This window comes from Camelus bactrianus, chromosome 2, assembly GCF_048773025.1.
Source record: "Camelus bactrianus isolate YW-2024 breed Bactrian camel chromosome 2, ASM4877302v1, whole genome shotgun sequence".
Classification (NCBI taxonomy): domain Eukaryota; kingdom Metazoa; phylum Chordata; class Mammalia; order Artiodactyla; family Camelidae; genus Camelus; species Camelus bactrianus.
The window spans coordinates 13,224,455-13,240,808 of NC_133540.1; positions in this window are offsets into that span (position 1 = coordinate 13,224,455).

Here is a 16,354-nt window from a genome sequence, read left to right on the forward strand (position 1 = left end):
CATTCCATACATATATATGGGGCGGTACTAGCTCCAACTCGGTTTTAGAGTGAAAACTGCAGGAACTTCAAACCGGCACTAGGAAACAGACTGAGAAAGCAGAGAAAAAGTGTCTCCTGCAACCCGTTCCCTTGGTGCTAGAGGAACGAACGTCTCTCCACTTGCTCAGTTCTGAGAGACAAGTGTGTGTGAAATCCGCCCTTCAACTAGTTTGTTGGGAACACAAAGTTTCTTTTCAGTTGCAAACTCCATTCCATACATATATATGGGTAGGTACAAGCTCCAACACGGTTTTACAGTGAAAACTGCATTAACTTCAAACCGGCACTAAGAAACAGACTGAGAAATCAGAGAAAAAGTGTCTCCTGCAACCCGTTCCCTTGGTGCTAGATGAACGTACGTCTCTCCACTTGCTCAGTTCTGAGAGATAATTGTGTGTGAAAGCCGTCCTTCACCTAGCTTGTTGGGAACACAAAGTTTCTTTTCAGTTGCAAACTCCATTCCATACATATATATGGGGAGGTACTAGCCCCAACTCGGTTTTAAAGTGAAAACTGCATTAACTTCAAACCGGCACTAGGAAACAGAGAAAGCAGAGAAAAAGTGTCTCCTGCAACCCGTTCCCTTGGTGCTAGATGAACGAACGTCTCTCCACTTGCTCAGTTCTGAGAGATAAGTGTGTGTGAAAGCCGTCCTTCACCTAGCTTGTTGGGAACACAAAGTTTCTTTTCAGTTGCAAACTCCATTCCATACATATACATAGGGAGGTACTAGCTCCAACTCGGTTTTACAGTGAAAACTGCAGGAACTTCAAACCGGCACTAGGAAACAGACTGAGAAAGCAGAGAAAAAGTGTCTCCTGCAACCCGTTCCCTTGGTGCTAGATGAACGAACGTCTCTCCACTTGCTCAGTTCTGAGAGATATGTGTGTGTGAAAGCCTTCCTTCACCTAGCTTGTTGGGAACACAAAGTTTCTTTTCAGTTGCAAACTCCATTCCATACATATATATGGGGAGGTACTAGCTCCAACTCGGTTTTACAGTGAAAACTGCAGGAACTTCAAACCGGCACTAGGAAACAGACTGAGAAAGCAGAGAAAAAGTGTCTCCTGTAACCCGTTCCCTTGGTGCTAGATGAACGAACGTCTCTCCACTTGCTCAGTTCTGAGAGATAAGTGTGTGTGAAAGCCGTCCTTCACGTAGCTTGTTGGGAACACAAAGTTTCTTTTCAGTTGCAAACTCCATTCCATACATATATATGGGGAGGTACTAGCTCCAACTCGGTTTTACAGTGAAAACTGCAGGAACTTCAAACCAGCACTAGGAAACAGACTGAGAAAGCAGAGAAAAAGTGTCTCCTGCAACTCGTTCCCTTGGTGCTAGAGGAACGAACGTCTCTCCACTTGCTAAGTTCTGAGAGATAAGTGTGTGTGAAAGCAGTCTTTCACCTAGCTTGTTGGGAACACAAAGTTTCTTTTCAGTTGCAAACTCCATTCCATACATATATATGGGGAGGTACTAGCTCCAACTCGGTTTTAGAGTGAAAACTGCAGGAACTTCAAACCGGCACTAGGAAACAGACTGAGAAAGCAGAGAAAAAGTGTCTCCTGCAACCCGTTCCCTTGGTGCTAGAGGAACGAACGTCTCTCCACTTGCTCAGTTCTGAGAGACAAGTGTGTGTGAAATCCGCCCTTCAACTAGTTTGTTGGGAACACAAAGTTTCTTTTCAGTTGCAAACTCCATTCCATACATATATATGGGTAGGTACAAGCTCCAACACGGTTTTACAGTGAAAACTGCATTAACTTCAAACCGGCACTAAGAAACAGACTGAGAAATCAGAGAAAAAGTGTCTCCTGCAACCCGTTCCCTTGGTGCTAGATGAACGAACGTCTCTCCACTTGCTCAGTTCTGAGAGATAAGTGTGTGTGAAAGCCGTCCTTCACCTAGCTTGTTGGGAACACAAAGTTTCTTTTCAGTTGCAAACTCCATTCCATACATATATATGGGGAGGTACTAGCCCCAACTCGGTTTTACAGTGAAAACTGCATTAACTTCAAACCGGCACTAGGAAACAGAGAAAGCAGAGAAAAAGTGTCTCCTGCAACCCGTTCCCTTGGTGCTAGATGAACGAACGTCTCTCCACTTGCTCAGTTCTGAGAGATAAGTGTGTGTGAAAGCCGTCCTTCACCTAGCTTGTTGGGAACACAAAGTTTCTTTTCAGTTGCAAACTCCATTCCATACATATATATGGGGAGGTACTAGCTCCAACTCGGTTTTACAGTGAAAACTGCAGGAACTTCAAACCGGCACTAGGAAACAGACTGAGAAAGCAGAGAAAAAGTGTCTCCTGCAACCCGTTCCCTTGGTGCTAGATGAACGAACGTCTCTCCACTTGCTCAGTTCTGAGAGATAAGTGTGTGTGAAAGCCGTCCTTCAACTAGCTTGTTGGGAACACAAAGTTTCTTTTCAGTTGCAAACTCCATTCCATACATATACATGGGGAGGTACTAGCTCCAACTCGGTTTTACAGTGAAAATTGCAGGAACTTCAAACCGGCACTAGGAAACAGACTGAGAAAGCAGAGAAAAAGTGTCTCCTGCAACCCGTTCCCTTGGTGCTAGATGAACGAACGTCTCTCCACTTGCTCAGTTCTGAGAGATATGTGTGTGTGAAAGTCTTCCTTCACCTAGCTTGTTGGGAACACAAAGTTTCTTTTCAGTTGCAAACTCCATTCCATACATATATATGGGGAGGTACTAGCTCCAAATCGGTTTTACAGTGAAAACTGCAGGAACTTCAAACCGGCACTAGGAAACAGACTGAGAAAGCAGAGAAAAAGTGTCTCCTGCAACCCGTTCCCTTGGTGCTAGATGAACGAACGTCTCTCCACTTGCTCAGTTCTGAGAGATAAGTGTGTGTGAAATCCGTCCTTCACCTATCTTGTTGGGAACACAAAGTTTCTTTTCAGTTGCAAACTCCATTCGATACATATATATGGGGAGGTACTAGCTCCAACTCGGTTTTACAATGAAAACTGCAGGAACTTCAAACCGGCACTAAGAAACAGACTGAGAAAGCAGAGAAAAAGTGTCTCCTGCAACCCGTTCCCTTGGTGCTAGATGAACGAACGTCTCTGTACATGCTCATTTCTGAGAGATAAGTGTGTGTGAAAGCCGTCCTTCACCTAGCTTGTTGGGAACACAAAGTTTCTTTTCAGTTGCAAACTTCATTCCATACATATATATGGGGAGGTACTAGCTCCAACTCGGTTTTACAGTGAAAACTGCAGGAACTTCAAACCGGCACTAGGAAACAGACTGAGAAAGCAGAGAAAAAGTGTCTCCTGCAACCCGTTCCCTTGGTGCTAGATGAACGAACGTCTCTCCACTTGCTCAGTTCTGAGAGATAAGTGTGTGTGAAAGCCGTCCTTCACCTAGCTTGTTGGGAACACAAAGTTTCCTTTCAGTTGCAAACTCCATTCCATACATATATATGGGGAGGTACTAGCTCCAACTCGTTTTTTCAGTGAAAACTGCAGGAACTTCAAACCGGCACTAGGAAACAGACTGAGAAAGCAGAGAAATAATGTTTTCTGCAACCCGTTCCCTTGGTGTTAGATGAAAGAACGACTCTCGACTTTCTCAGTTCTGAGAGATAAGTGTGTGTGAAAGCCGTCATTCACCTAGCTTGTTGGGAACACAAAGTTTCTTTTCAGTTGCAAACTCCATTCCATACATATATATGCGGAGGTACTAGCTCCAACACGGTTTTACAGTGAAAACTGCAGGAACTTCAAACCGGCACTAGGAAACAGACTGAGAAAGCAGAGAAAAGTGTCTCCTGCAACCCGTTCCCTTGGTGCTAGATGAACGAACGTCTCTCCACTTGCTCAGTTGTGAGAGATAAGTGTGTGTGAAAGCCGTCCTTCACCTAGCTTGTTGGGAACACAAAGTTTCTTTTCAGTTGCAAACTCCATTCCATACATATATATGGGGAGGTAGTAGCCCCAACTCGGTTTTACAATAAAAACTGCAGGAACTTCAAACCGGCACTAGGAAAAAGTCTGAGAAAGCAGAGAAAAGTGTCTCCTGCAACCCGTTCCCTTGGTGCTAGATGAACGAACGACTCTCGACTTTCTCAGTTCTGAGAGATAAGTGTGTGTGAAAGCCGTCCTTCACCTAGCTTGTTGGGAACAAAAAGTTTCTTTTCAGTTGCAAACTCCATTCCATACATATATATGGGGAGGTACTAGCTCCAACTCGGTTTTACAGTGAAAACTGCATTAACTTCAAACCGGCACTAGGAAACAGACTGATAAAGCAGAGAAATAATGCCTCCTGCAACCCGCTCCCTTGGTGCTAGATGAACGAACGTCTCTCCACTAGCTCAGTTCTGAGAGATAAGTGTGTGTGAAAGCCGTCCTTCACCTAGCTTGTTGGGAACACAAAGTTTCTTTTCAGTTGCAAACTCCATTCCATACATATATATGGGGAGGTACTAGCTCCAACTCGGTTTTACAGTGAAAACTGCAGGAACTTCAAACCGGCACTAGGAAACAGACCGAGAAAACAGAGAAAAAATGTCTCCTGCAACCCGTTCCCTTGGTGCTAGATGAACGAACGTCTCTCCACTTGCTCAGTTCTGAGAGATAAGTGTGTTTGAAAGCCGTCCTTCACTTAGCTTGTTGGGAACACAAAGTTTCCTTTCAGTTGCAAACTCCATTCCATACATATATATGGGGAGGTACTAGCCCCAACTCGGTTTTACAGTGAAAACTGCAGGAACTTCAAAAAGGCACTAGGAAACAGACTGAGAAAGCAGAGAAAAAATGTCTCCTGCAACCCGTTCCCTTGGTGCTAGATGAACGAACGACTCTCGACTTTCTCAGTTCTGAGAGATAAGTGTGTGTGAAAGCCGTCCTTCACCTTGCTTGTTGGGAATACAAAGTTTCTTTTCAGTTGCAAACTCCATTCCATACATATATATGGGGAGGTACTAGCTCCAACTCGGTTTTACATTGAAAACTGCAGGAACTTCAAACCGGCACTAGGAAACAGACTGAGAAAGCAGAGAAAAAGTGTCTCCTGCAACCCGTTCCCTTGGTGCTAGATGAACGAACGTCTATCCACTTGCTCAGTTCTGAGAGATAAGTGTGTGTGAAAGCCGTCCTTCACCTAGCTTGTTGGGAACACAAAGTTTCTTTTCAGTTGCAAACTCCATTCCATACATATATATGGAGATGTACTAGCCCCAACTCGGTTTTACAGTGAAAACTGCAGGAACTTCAAACCGGCACTAGGAAAAAGCCTGAGAAAGCAGAGAAAAAATGTCTCCTGCAACCCGTTCCCTTGGTGCTAGATGAACGAACGTCTCTCCACTTGCTCAGTTCTGAGAGATAAGTGTGTGTGAAAGCCGTCCTTCACCTAGCTTGTTGGGAACACAAAGTTTCTTTTCAGTTGCAAACTCCATTCCATACATATATAAGGGGAGGTACTAGCTCCAACTCGGTTTTACAGTGAAAACTGCAGGAACTTCAAACCGGGACTAGGAAACAGACTGAGAAAGCAGAGAAAAAGTGTTTCCTGCAACCCGTTCCCTTGGTGCTAGATGAACGAACGTCTCTCCACTTGCTCAGTTCTGAGAGATAAGTGTGTGTGAAAGCCGTCCTTCACCTAGCTTGTTGGGAACACAAAGTTTCTTTTCAGTTGCAAACTCCATTCCATACATATATATGGGGAGGTACTAGCCCCAACTCGGTTTTACAGTGAAAACTGCAGGAACTTCAAACCGGCACTAGGAAACAGACCGAGAAACAGAGAAAAAATGTCTCCTGCAACCCGTTCCCTTGGTGCTAGATGAACGAACGACTCTCGACTTTCTCAGTTCTGAGAGATAAGTGTGTGTGAGAGCCGTACTTCAACTAGCTTGTTCGGAACACAAAGTTTCTTTTCAGTTGAAAACTCCATTCCATACATATATATGGGGAGGTACTAGCCCCAACTCGGTTTTACAGTGAAAACTGCAGGAACTTCAAACCGGCACTAGGAAACAGACTGAGAAAGCAGAGAAAAAGTGTCTCCTGCAACCCGTTCCCTTGGTGCTAGATGAACGAACGTCTCTCCACTTGCTCAGTTCTGAGAGATAAGTGTGTGTGAAAGCCGTCCTTCACCTAGCTTGTTGGGAACACAAAGTTTCTTTTCAGTTGCAAACTCCATTCCATACATATATATGGGGAGGTACTAGCCCCAACTCGGTTTTACAGTGAAAACTGCAGGAACTTCAAACCGGCACTAGGAAAAATTCTGAGAAAGCAGAGAAAAAATGTGTCCTGCAACCCGTTCCCTAGGTGCTAGATGAACGAACGACTCTCGACTTTCTCAGTTCTGAGAGATAAGTGTGTGTGAAAGCTGTCCTTCACCTAGCTTGTTGGGAACACAAAGTTTCTTTTCAGTTGCAAACTCCATTCCATACATATATATGGGGAGGTACTAGCCCCAACTCGGTTTTACATTGAAAACTGCAGGAACTTCAAACCGGCACTAGGAAACAGACTGAGAAAGCAGAGAAAAAGTGTCTCCTGTAACCCGTTCCCTTGGTGCTAGATGAACGAACGTCTCTCCACTTGCTCAGTTCTGAGAGATAAGTGTGTGTGAAAGCCGTCCTTCACTTTGCTTGTTGGGATCACAAAGTTTCTTTTCAGTTGCAAACTCCATTCCATACATATATATGGGGAGGTACTAGCCCCAACTCGGTTTTACAGTGAAAACTGCAGGAACTTCAAACCGGCACTAGGAAACAGACTGAGAAAGCAGAGAAATAGTGTCTCCTGCAACCCGTTCCCTTGGTGCTAGATGAACGAACGTCTCTCCACTTGCTCAGTTCTGAGAAATAAGTGTGTGTGAAAGCCGTCCTTCACCTAGCTTGTTGGGAACACAAAGTTTCTTTTCAGTTGCAAACTCCATTCCATACATATATAAGGGGGGGTACTAGCTCCAACTCGGTTTTACAGTGAAAACTGCAGGAACTTCAAACCGGGACTAGGAAACAGACTGAGAAAGCAGAGAAAAAGTGTTTCCTGCAACCCGTTCCCTTGGTGCTAGATGAACGAACGTCTCTCCACTTGCTCAGTTCTGAGAGATAAATGTGTGTGAAATCCGTCCTTCAACTAGCTTGTTGGGAACACAAAGTTTCTTTTCAGTTGCAAACTCCATTCCATACATATATATGGGGAGGTACTAGCTCCAACTCGGTTTTACAGTAAAAACTGTTGGAACTTCAAACCGGCAATAGGAAACAGACTGAGAAAGCAGAGAAAAAGTGTCTCCTGCAACCCGTTCCCTTGGTGCTAGATGAACGAACGACTCTCGACTTTCTCAGTTCTGAGAGATAAGTGTGTGTGAAAGCCGTCCTTCACCTAGCTCGTTGGGAACACAAATTTTCTTTTCAGTTGCAAACTCCATTCCATACATATATATGGGGAGGTACTAGCTCCAACTCGGTTTTACAGTGAAAACTGCAGGAACTTCAAACCGGCACTAGGAAACAGACTGAGAAAGCAGAGAAAAAGTGTCTCCTGCAACCCGTTCCCTTGGTGCTAGATGAACGAACGTCTCTCCACTTGCTCAGTTCTGAGAGATAAGTGTGTGTGAAAGCCGTCCTTCACCTAGCTTGTTGGGAACACAAAGTTTCTTTTCAGTTGCAAACACCATTCCATACATATATATGGGGAGGTACTAGCTCCAACTCGGTTTTACAGTGTAAACTGCAGGAACTTCAAACCGGCACTAGGAAACAGACTGAGAAAGCAGAGAAAAAGTGTCTCCTGCAACCCGTTCCCTTGGTGCTAGATGAACGAACGTCTCTCCACTTGCTCAGTTCTGAGAGAAAAGTGTGTGTGAAAGCCGTTCTTCACCTAGCTTGTTGGGAACACAAAGTTTCTTTTCAGTTGCAAACTCCATTCCATACATATATATGGGGAGGTACTAGCCCCAACTCTGTTTTACAGTGAAAACTGCAGGAACTTCAAACCGGCACTAGGAAAAAGTCTGAGAAAGCAGAGAAAAAATGTCTCCTGCAACCCGTTCCCTTGGTGCTAGATGAACGAACGACTCTCGACTTTCTCAGTTCTGAGAGATAAGTGTGTGTGAAAGCCGTCCTTCACCTAGCTTGTTGGGAACACAAAGTTTCTTTTCAGTTGCAAACTCCATTCCATACATATATAAGGGGAGGTACTAGCTCCAACTCGGTTTTACAGTGAAAACTGCAGGAACTTCAAACCGGCACTAGGAAACAGACTGAGAATGCAGAGAAAAAGTGTTTCCTGCAACCAGTTCCCTTGGTGCTAGATGAACGAACGTCTCTCCACTTGCTCAGTTCTGAGAGATAAGTGTGTGTGAAAGCCGTCCTACACCTAGCTTGTTGGGAACACAAAGTTTCTTTTCAGTTGCAAACTCCATTCCATACATATATATGGGAAGGTACTAGCCCCAACTCGGTTTTACAGTGAAAACTGCTGGAACTTCAAAACGGCACTAGGAAACAGACTGAGAAAGCAGAGAAAAAGTGTCTCCTGCAACCCGTTCCCTTGGTGCTAGAGGAACGAACGTCTCTCCACTTGCTCAGTTCTGAGAGATAAGTGTGTGTGAAAGCCGTCCTTCACCTAGCTTGTTGGGAACACAAAGTTTCTTTTCAGTTGCAAACTCCATTCCATACATATATATGGAGAGGTACTAGACCCAACTCGATTTTACAGTGAAAACTGCAGGAACTTCAAACCGGTACTAGGAAACAGACTAAGAAAGCAGAGAAAAAATGTCTCCTGCAACCCGTTCCCTTGGTGCTAGATGAACGAACGTCTCTCCACTTGCTCAGTTCTGAGAGATAAGTGTGTGTGAAAGCCGTCCTTCACCTAGCTTGTTGGGAACACAAAGTTTCTTTTCAGTTGCAAACTCCATTCCATACATATATATGGGGAGGTACTAGCCCCAACCCGGTTTTACAGTGAAAACTGCAGGAACTTCAAACCGGCACTAGGAAACAGACTGAGAAAGCAGAGAATAAGTGTCTCCTGCAACCCGTTCCCTTGGTGCTAGATGAACGAACGTCTCTCCACTTGCTCAGTTCTGAGAGATAAGTGTGTGTGAAAGCCGTCCTTCACCTAGCTTGTTGGGAACACAAAGTTTCTTTTCAGTTGCCAACTCCATTCCATACATATATATGGAGAGGTACTAGCTCCAACTCGGTTTTACAGTGAAAACTGCAGGAACTTCAAACCGGCACTAGGAAACAGACTGAGAAAGCAGAGAAAAAGTGTCTCCTGCAACCCATTCCCTTGGTGCTAGATGAACGAACGTCTCTCCACTTGCTCAGTTCTGAGAGATAAGTGTGTGTTTAAGCTGTCCTTCACCTAGCTTGTTGGGAACACAAAGTTTCTTTTCAGTTGCAAACTCCATTCCATACATATATATGGGGAGGTACTAGCTCCAACTCGGTTTTACAGTGAAAACGGCAGGAACTTGAAACAGGAACTAGGAAACAGACTGAGAAAGCAGAGAAAAAGTGTCTCCTGCAACCCGTTCCCTTGGTGCTAGATGAACGAACGTCTCTCGACTTTCTCAGTTCTGAGAGATAAGTGTGTGTGAAAGCCGTCCTTCACCTAGCTTGTTGGGAACACAAAGTTTCTTTTCAGTTGCAAACTCCATTCCATACATATATATGGGGAGGTACTAGCCCCAACTCGGTTTTACAGTGAAAACTGCATTAACTTCAAACCGGCACTAGGAAACAGACTGAGAAAGCAGAGAAAAAGTGTCTCCTGCAACCCGTTCCCTTGGTGCTAGATGAACGAACGTCTCTCCACTTGCTCAGTTCTGAGAGATAAGTGTGTGTGAAAGCCGTCCTTCACCTAGCTTGTTGGTAACACAAAGTTTCTTTTCAGTTGCAAACTCCATTCCATACATATACATTGGGAGGTACTAGCCCCAACTCGGTTTTACAGTGAAAACTGCAGGAACTTCAAACCCGCACTAGGAAACAGACTGAGAAAGCAGAGAAAAATGTCTCCTGCAAACCGTTCCCTTGGTGCTAGATGAACGAACGTCTCTCCACTTGCTCAGTTCTGAGAGATAAGTGTGTGTGAAAGCCGTCCTTCAACTAGCTTGTTGGGAACACAAAGTTTCTTTTCAGTTGCAAACTCCATTCCATACATATATAAGGGGAGGTACTAGCTCCAACTCGGTTTTACAGTGAAAACTGCAGGAACTTCAAACCGGGACTAGGAAACAGACTAAGAAAGCAGAGAAAAAGTGTTTCCTGCAACCCGTTCCCTTGGTGCTAGATGAACGAACGTCTCTCCACTTGCTCAGTTCTGAGAGATAAATGTGTGTGAAATCCGTCCTTCAACTAGCTTGTTGGGAACACAAAGTTTCTTTTCAGTTGCAAACTCCATTCCGTACATATATATGGGGAGGTACTAGCTCCAACTCGGTTTTACAGTGAAAACTGCTGGAACTTCAAACCGGCACTAGGAAACATACTGAGAAAGCAGAGAAAAAGTGTCTCCTGCAACCCGTTCCCTTGGTGCTAGATGAATGAACGACTCTCGACTTTCTCAGTTCTGAGAGATAATTGTGTGTGAAAGCCGCCCTTCACCTAGCTTGTTGGGAACACAAAGTTTCTTTTCAGTTGCAAACTCCATTCCATACATATATATGGGGAGGTACTAGCTCCAACTCGGTTTTACAGTGAAAACTGCAGGAACTTCAAACCGGCACTAGGAAACAGACTGAGAAATCAGAGAAAAAGTGTCTCCTGCAACCCGTTCCCTTGGTGCTAGATGAACGAACGTCTCTCCACTTGCTCAGTTTTGAGAGATAAGTGTGTGTGAAAGCCGTCCTTCACCTAGCTTGTTGGGAACACAAAGTTTCTTTTCAGTTGCAAACTCCATTCCATACATATATATGGGGAGGTACTAGCCCCAACTCGGTTTTACAGTGAAAACTGCATTAACTTCAAAACGGCACTAGGAAACAGACTGAGAATGCAGAGAAAATGTGTCTCCTGCAACCCGTTCCCTTGGTGCTAGATGAACGAACGTCTCTCCACTTGCTCAGTTCTGAGAGATAAGTGTGTGTGAAAGCCGTCCTTCACCTAGCTTGTTGGGAACACAAAGTTTCTTTACAGTTGCAAACTCCATTCCATACATATATATGGAGAGGTACTAGACCCAACTCGATTTTACAGTGAAAACTGCAGGAACTTCAAACCGGTACTAGGAAACAGACTAAGAAAGCAGAGAAAAAATGTCTCCTGCAACCCGTTCCCTTGGTGCTAGATGAACGAACGTCTCTCCACTTGCTCAGTTCTGAGAGATAAGTGTGTGTGAAAGCCGTCCTTCACCTAGCTTGTTGGGAACACAAAGTTTCTTTTCAGTTGCAAACTCCATTCCATACATATATATGGGGAGGTACTAGCCCCAACTCGGTTTTACAGTGAAAACTGCAGGAAATTCAAACCGGCACTAGGAAACAGACTGAGAAAGCAGAGAAAAAGTGTCTCCTGCAACCCGTTCCCTTGGTGCTAGATGAACGAACGTCTCTCCACTTGCTCAGTTCTGAGAGATAAGTGTGTGTGAAAGCCGTCCTTCACCTAGCTTGTTGGGAACACAAAGTTTCTTTTCAGTTGCAAACTCCATTCCATACATATATATGGGGAGGTACTAGCTCCAACTCGGTTTTACAGTGAAAACTGCTGGAACTTCAAACCGGCACTAGGAAACAGACTGAGAAAGCAGAGAAAAAGTGTCTCCTGCAACCCGTTCCCTTGGTGCTAGATGAATGAACGACTCTCGACTTTCTCAGTTCTGAGAGATAATTGTGTGTGAAAGCCGTCCTTCACCTAGCTTGTTGGGAACTCAAAGTTTCTTTTCAGTTGCAAACTCCATTCCATACATATATATGGGGAGGTACTAGCTCCAACTCGGTTTTACAGTGAAAACTGCAGGAACTTCAAACCGGCACTAGGAAACAGACTGAGAAATCAGAGAAAAAGTGTCTCCTGCAACCCGTTCCCTTGGTGCTAGATGAACGAACGTCTCTCCACTTGCTCAGTTTTGAGAGATAAGTGTGTGTGAAAGCCGTCCTTCACCTAGCTTGTTGGGAACACAAAGTTTCTTTTCAGTTGCAAACTCCATTCCATACATATATATGGGGAGGTACTAGCCCCAACTCGGTTTTACAGTGAAAACTGCATTAACTTCAAAACGGCACTAGGAAACAGACTGAGAAAGCAGAGAAAAAGTGTCTCCTGCAACCCGTTCCCTTGGTGCTAGATGAACGAACGTCTCTCCACTTGCTCAGTTCTGAGAGATAAGTGTGTGTGAAAGCCGTCCTTCACCTAGCTTGTTGGGAACACAAAGTTTCTTTTCAGTTGCAAACTCCATTCCATACATATATATGGAGAGGTACTAGACCCAACTCGATTTTACAGTGAAAACTGCAGGAACTTCAAACCGGTACTAGGAAACAGACTGAGAATGCAGAGAAAAAATGTCTCCTGCAACCCGTTCCTTTGGTGCTAGATGAACGAACGTCTCTCCACTTGCTCAGTTCTGAGAGATAAGTGTGTGTGAAAGCCGTCCTTCACCTAGCTTGTTGGGAACACAAAGTTTCTTTTCAGTTGCAAACTCCATTCGATACATATATATGGGGAGGTACTAGCCCCAACTCGGTTTTACAGTGAAAACTGCAGGAACTTCAAACCGGCACTAGGAAACAGACTGAGAAAGCAGGAAAAAAATGTCTCCTGCAACCCGTTCCCTTGGTGCTAGATGAACGAACGACTCTCGACTTTCTCAGTTCTGAGAGATAAGTGTGTGTGAAAGCTGTCCTTCACCTAGCTTGTTGGGAACACAAAGTTTCTTTTCAGTTGCAAACACCATTCCATACATATATATGGGGAGGTACTAGCTCCAACTCGGTTTTACAGTGAAAACTGCAGGAACTTCAAACCGGCACTAGGAAACAGACTGAGAAAGCAGAGAAAAAGTGTCTCCTGCAACCCGTTCCCTTGGTGCTAGATGAACGAACGACTCTCGACTTTCTCAGTTCTGAGAGATAAGTGTGTGTGAAAGCCGTCCTTCACCTAGCTTGTTGGGAACACAAAGTTTCTTTTCAGTTGCAAACTCCATTCCATACATATATATGGGGAGGTACTAGCTCCAACTCGGTTTTACAGTGAAAACTGCAGGAACTTCAAACCGGCACTAGGAAACAGACTGAGAAAGCAGAGAAAAAGTGTCTCCTGCAACCCGTTCCCTTGGTGCTAGATGAACGAACGTCTCTCCACTTGCTCAGTTCTGAGAGATAAGTGTGTGTGAAAGCCGTCCTTCACCTAGCTTGTTGGGAACACAAAGTTTCTTTTCAGTTGCAAACTCCATTCCATACATATATATGGGGAGGTACTAGCTCCAACTCGGTTTTACAGTGAAAACTGCAGGAACTTCAAACCGGCACTAGGAAACAGACTGAGAAAGCAGAGAAAAAGTGTCTCCTGCAACCCGTTCCCTTGTGCTAGATGAACGAACGTCTCTCCACTTGCTCAGTTCTGAGAGATAAGTGTGTGTGAAAGCCGTCCTTCACCTAGCTTGTTGGGAACACAAAGTTTCTTTTCAGTTGCAAACTCCATTCCATACATATACATGGGGAGGTACTAGCTCCAACTCGGTTTTACAGTGAAAACTGCAGGAACTTCAAACCGGCACTAGGAAACAGACTGAGAAAGCAGAGAAAAAGTGTCTCCTGCAACCCGTTCCCTTGGTGCTAGATGAACGAACGTCTCTCCACTTGCTCAGTTCTGAGAGATATGTGTGTGTGAAAGCCTTCCTTCACCTAGCTTGTTGGGAACACAAAGTTTCTTTTCAGTTGCAAACTCCATTCCATACATATATATGGGGAGGTACTAGCTCCAACTCGGTTTTACAGTGAAAACTGCAGGAACTTCAAACCGGCACTAGGAAACAGACTGAGAAAGCAGAGAAAAAGTGTCTCCTGTAACCCGTTCCCTTGGTGCTAGATGAACGAACGTCTCTCCACTTGCTCAGTTCTGAGAGATAAGTGTGTGTGAAAGCCGTCCTTCACGTAGCTTGTTGGGAACACAAAGTTTCTTTTCAGTTGCAAACTCCATTCCATACATATACATGGGGAGGTACTAGCTCCAACTCGGTTTTACAGTGAAAACTGCAGGAACTTCAAACCGGCACTAGGAAACAGACTGAGAAAGCAGAGAAAAAGTGTCTCCTGCAACCCGTTCCCTTGGTGCTAGATGAACGAACGTCTCTCCACTTGCTCAGTTCTGAGAGATATGTGTGTGTGAAAGCCTTCCTTCACCTAGCTTGTTGGGAACACAAAGTTTCTTTTCAGTTGCAAACTCCATTCCATACATATATATGGGGAGGTACTAGCTCCAACTCGGTTTTACAGTGAAAACTGCAGGAACTTCAAACCGGCACTAGGAAACAGACTGAGAAAGCAGAGAAAAAGTGTCTCCTGTAACCCGTTCCCTTGGTGCTAGATGAACGAACGTCTCTCCACTTGCTCAGTTCTGAGAGATAAGTGTGTGTGAAAGCCGTCCTTCACGTAGCTTGTTGGGAACACAAAGTTTCTTTTCAGTTGCAAACTCCATTCCATACATATATATGGGGAGGTACTAGCTCCAACTCGGTTTTACAGTGAAAACTGCAGGAACTTCAAACCAGCACTAGGAAACAGACTGAGAAAGCAGAGAAAAAGTGTCTCCTGCAACCCGTTCCCTTGGTGCTAGATGAACGAACGTCTCTCCACTTGCTCAGTTCTGAGAGATATGTGTGTGTGAAAGCCTTCCTTCACCTAGCTTGTTGGGAACACAAAGTTTCTTTTCAGTTGCAAACTCCATTCCATACATATATATGGGGAGGTACTAGCTCCAACTCGGTTTTACAGTGAAAACTGCAGGAACTTCAAACCAGCACTAGGAAACAGACTGAGAAAGCAGAGAAAAAGTGTCTCCTGCAACTCGTTCCCTTGGTGCTAGAGGAACGAACGTCTCTCCACTTGCTAAGTTCTGAGAGATAAGTGTGTGTGAAAGCAGTCTTTCACCTAGCTTGTTGGGAACACAAAGTTTCTTTTCAGTTGCAAACTCCATTCCATACATATATATGGGGAGGTACTAGCTCCAACTCGGTTTTAGAGTGAAAACTGCAGGAACTTCAAACCGGCACTAGGAAACAGACTGAGAAAGCAGAGAAAAAGTGTCTCCTGCAACCCGTTCCCTTGGTGCTAGAGGAACGAACGTCTCTCCACTTGCTCAGTTCTGAGAGACAAGTGTGTGTGAAATCCGCCCTTCAACTAGTTTGTTGGGAACACAAAGTTTCTTTTCAGTTGCAAACTCCATTCCATACATATATATGGGTAGGTACAAGCTCCAACACGGTTTTACAGTGAAAACTGCATTAACTTCAAACCGGCACTAAGAAACAGACTGAGAAATCAGAGAAAAAGTGTCTCCTGCAACCCGTTCCCTTGGTGCTAGATGAACGAACGTCTCTCCACTTGCTCAGTTCTGAGAGATAAGTGTGTGTGAAAGCCGTCCTTCACCTAGCTTGTTGGGAACACAAAGTTTCTTTTCAGTTGCAAACTCCATTCCATACATATATATGGGGAGGTACTAGCCCCAACTCGGTTTTACAGTGAAAACTGCATTAACTTCAAACCGGCACTAGGAAACAGAGAAAGCAGAGAAAAAGTGTCTCCTGCAACCCGTTCCCTTGGTGCTAGATGAACGAACGTCTCTCCACTTGCTCAGTTCTGAGAGATAAGTGTGTGTGAAAGCCGTCCTTCACCTAGCTTGTTGGGAACACAAAGTTTCTTTTCAGTTGCAAACTCCATTCCATACATATATATGGGGAGGTACTAGCTCCAACTCGGGTTTACAGTGAAAACTGCAGGAACTTCAAACCGGCACTAGGAAACAGACTGAGAAAGCAGAGAAAAAGTGTCTCCTGCAACCCGTTCCCTTGGTGCTAGATGAACGAACGTCTCTCCACTTGCTCAGTTCTGAGAGATAAGTGTGTGTGAAAGCCGTCCTTCACCTAGCTTGTTGTTAACACAAAGTTTCTTTTCAGTTGCAAACTCCATTCCATACATATACATGGGGAGGTACTAGCTCCAACTCGGTTTTACAGTGAAAATTGCAGGAACTTCAAACCGGCACTAGGAAACAGACTGAGAAAGCAGAGAAAAAGTGTCTCCTGCAACCCGTTCCCTTGGTGCTAGATGAACGAACGTCTCTCCACTTGCTCAGTTCTGAGAGATATGTGT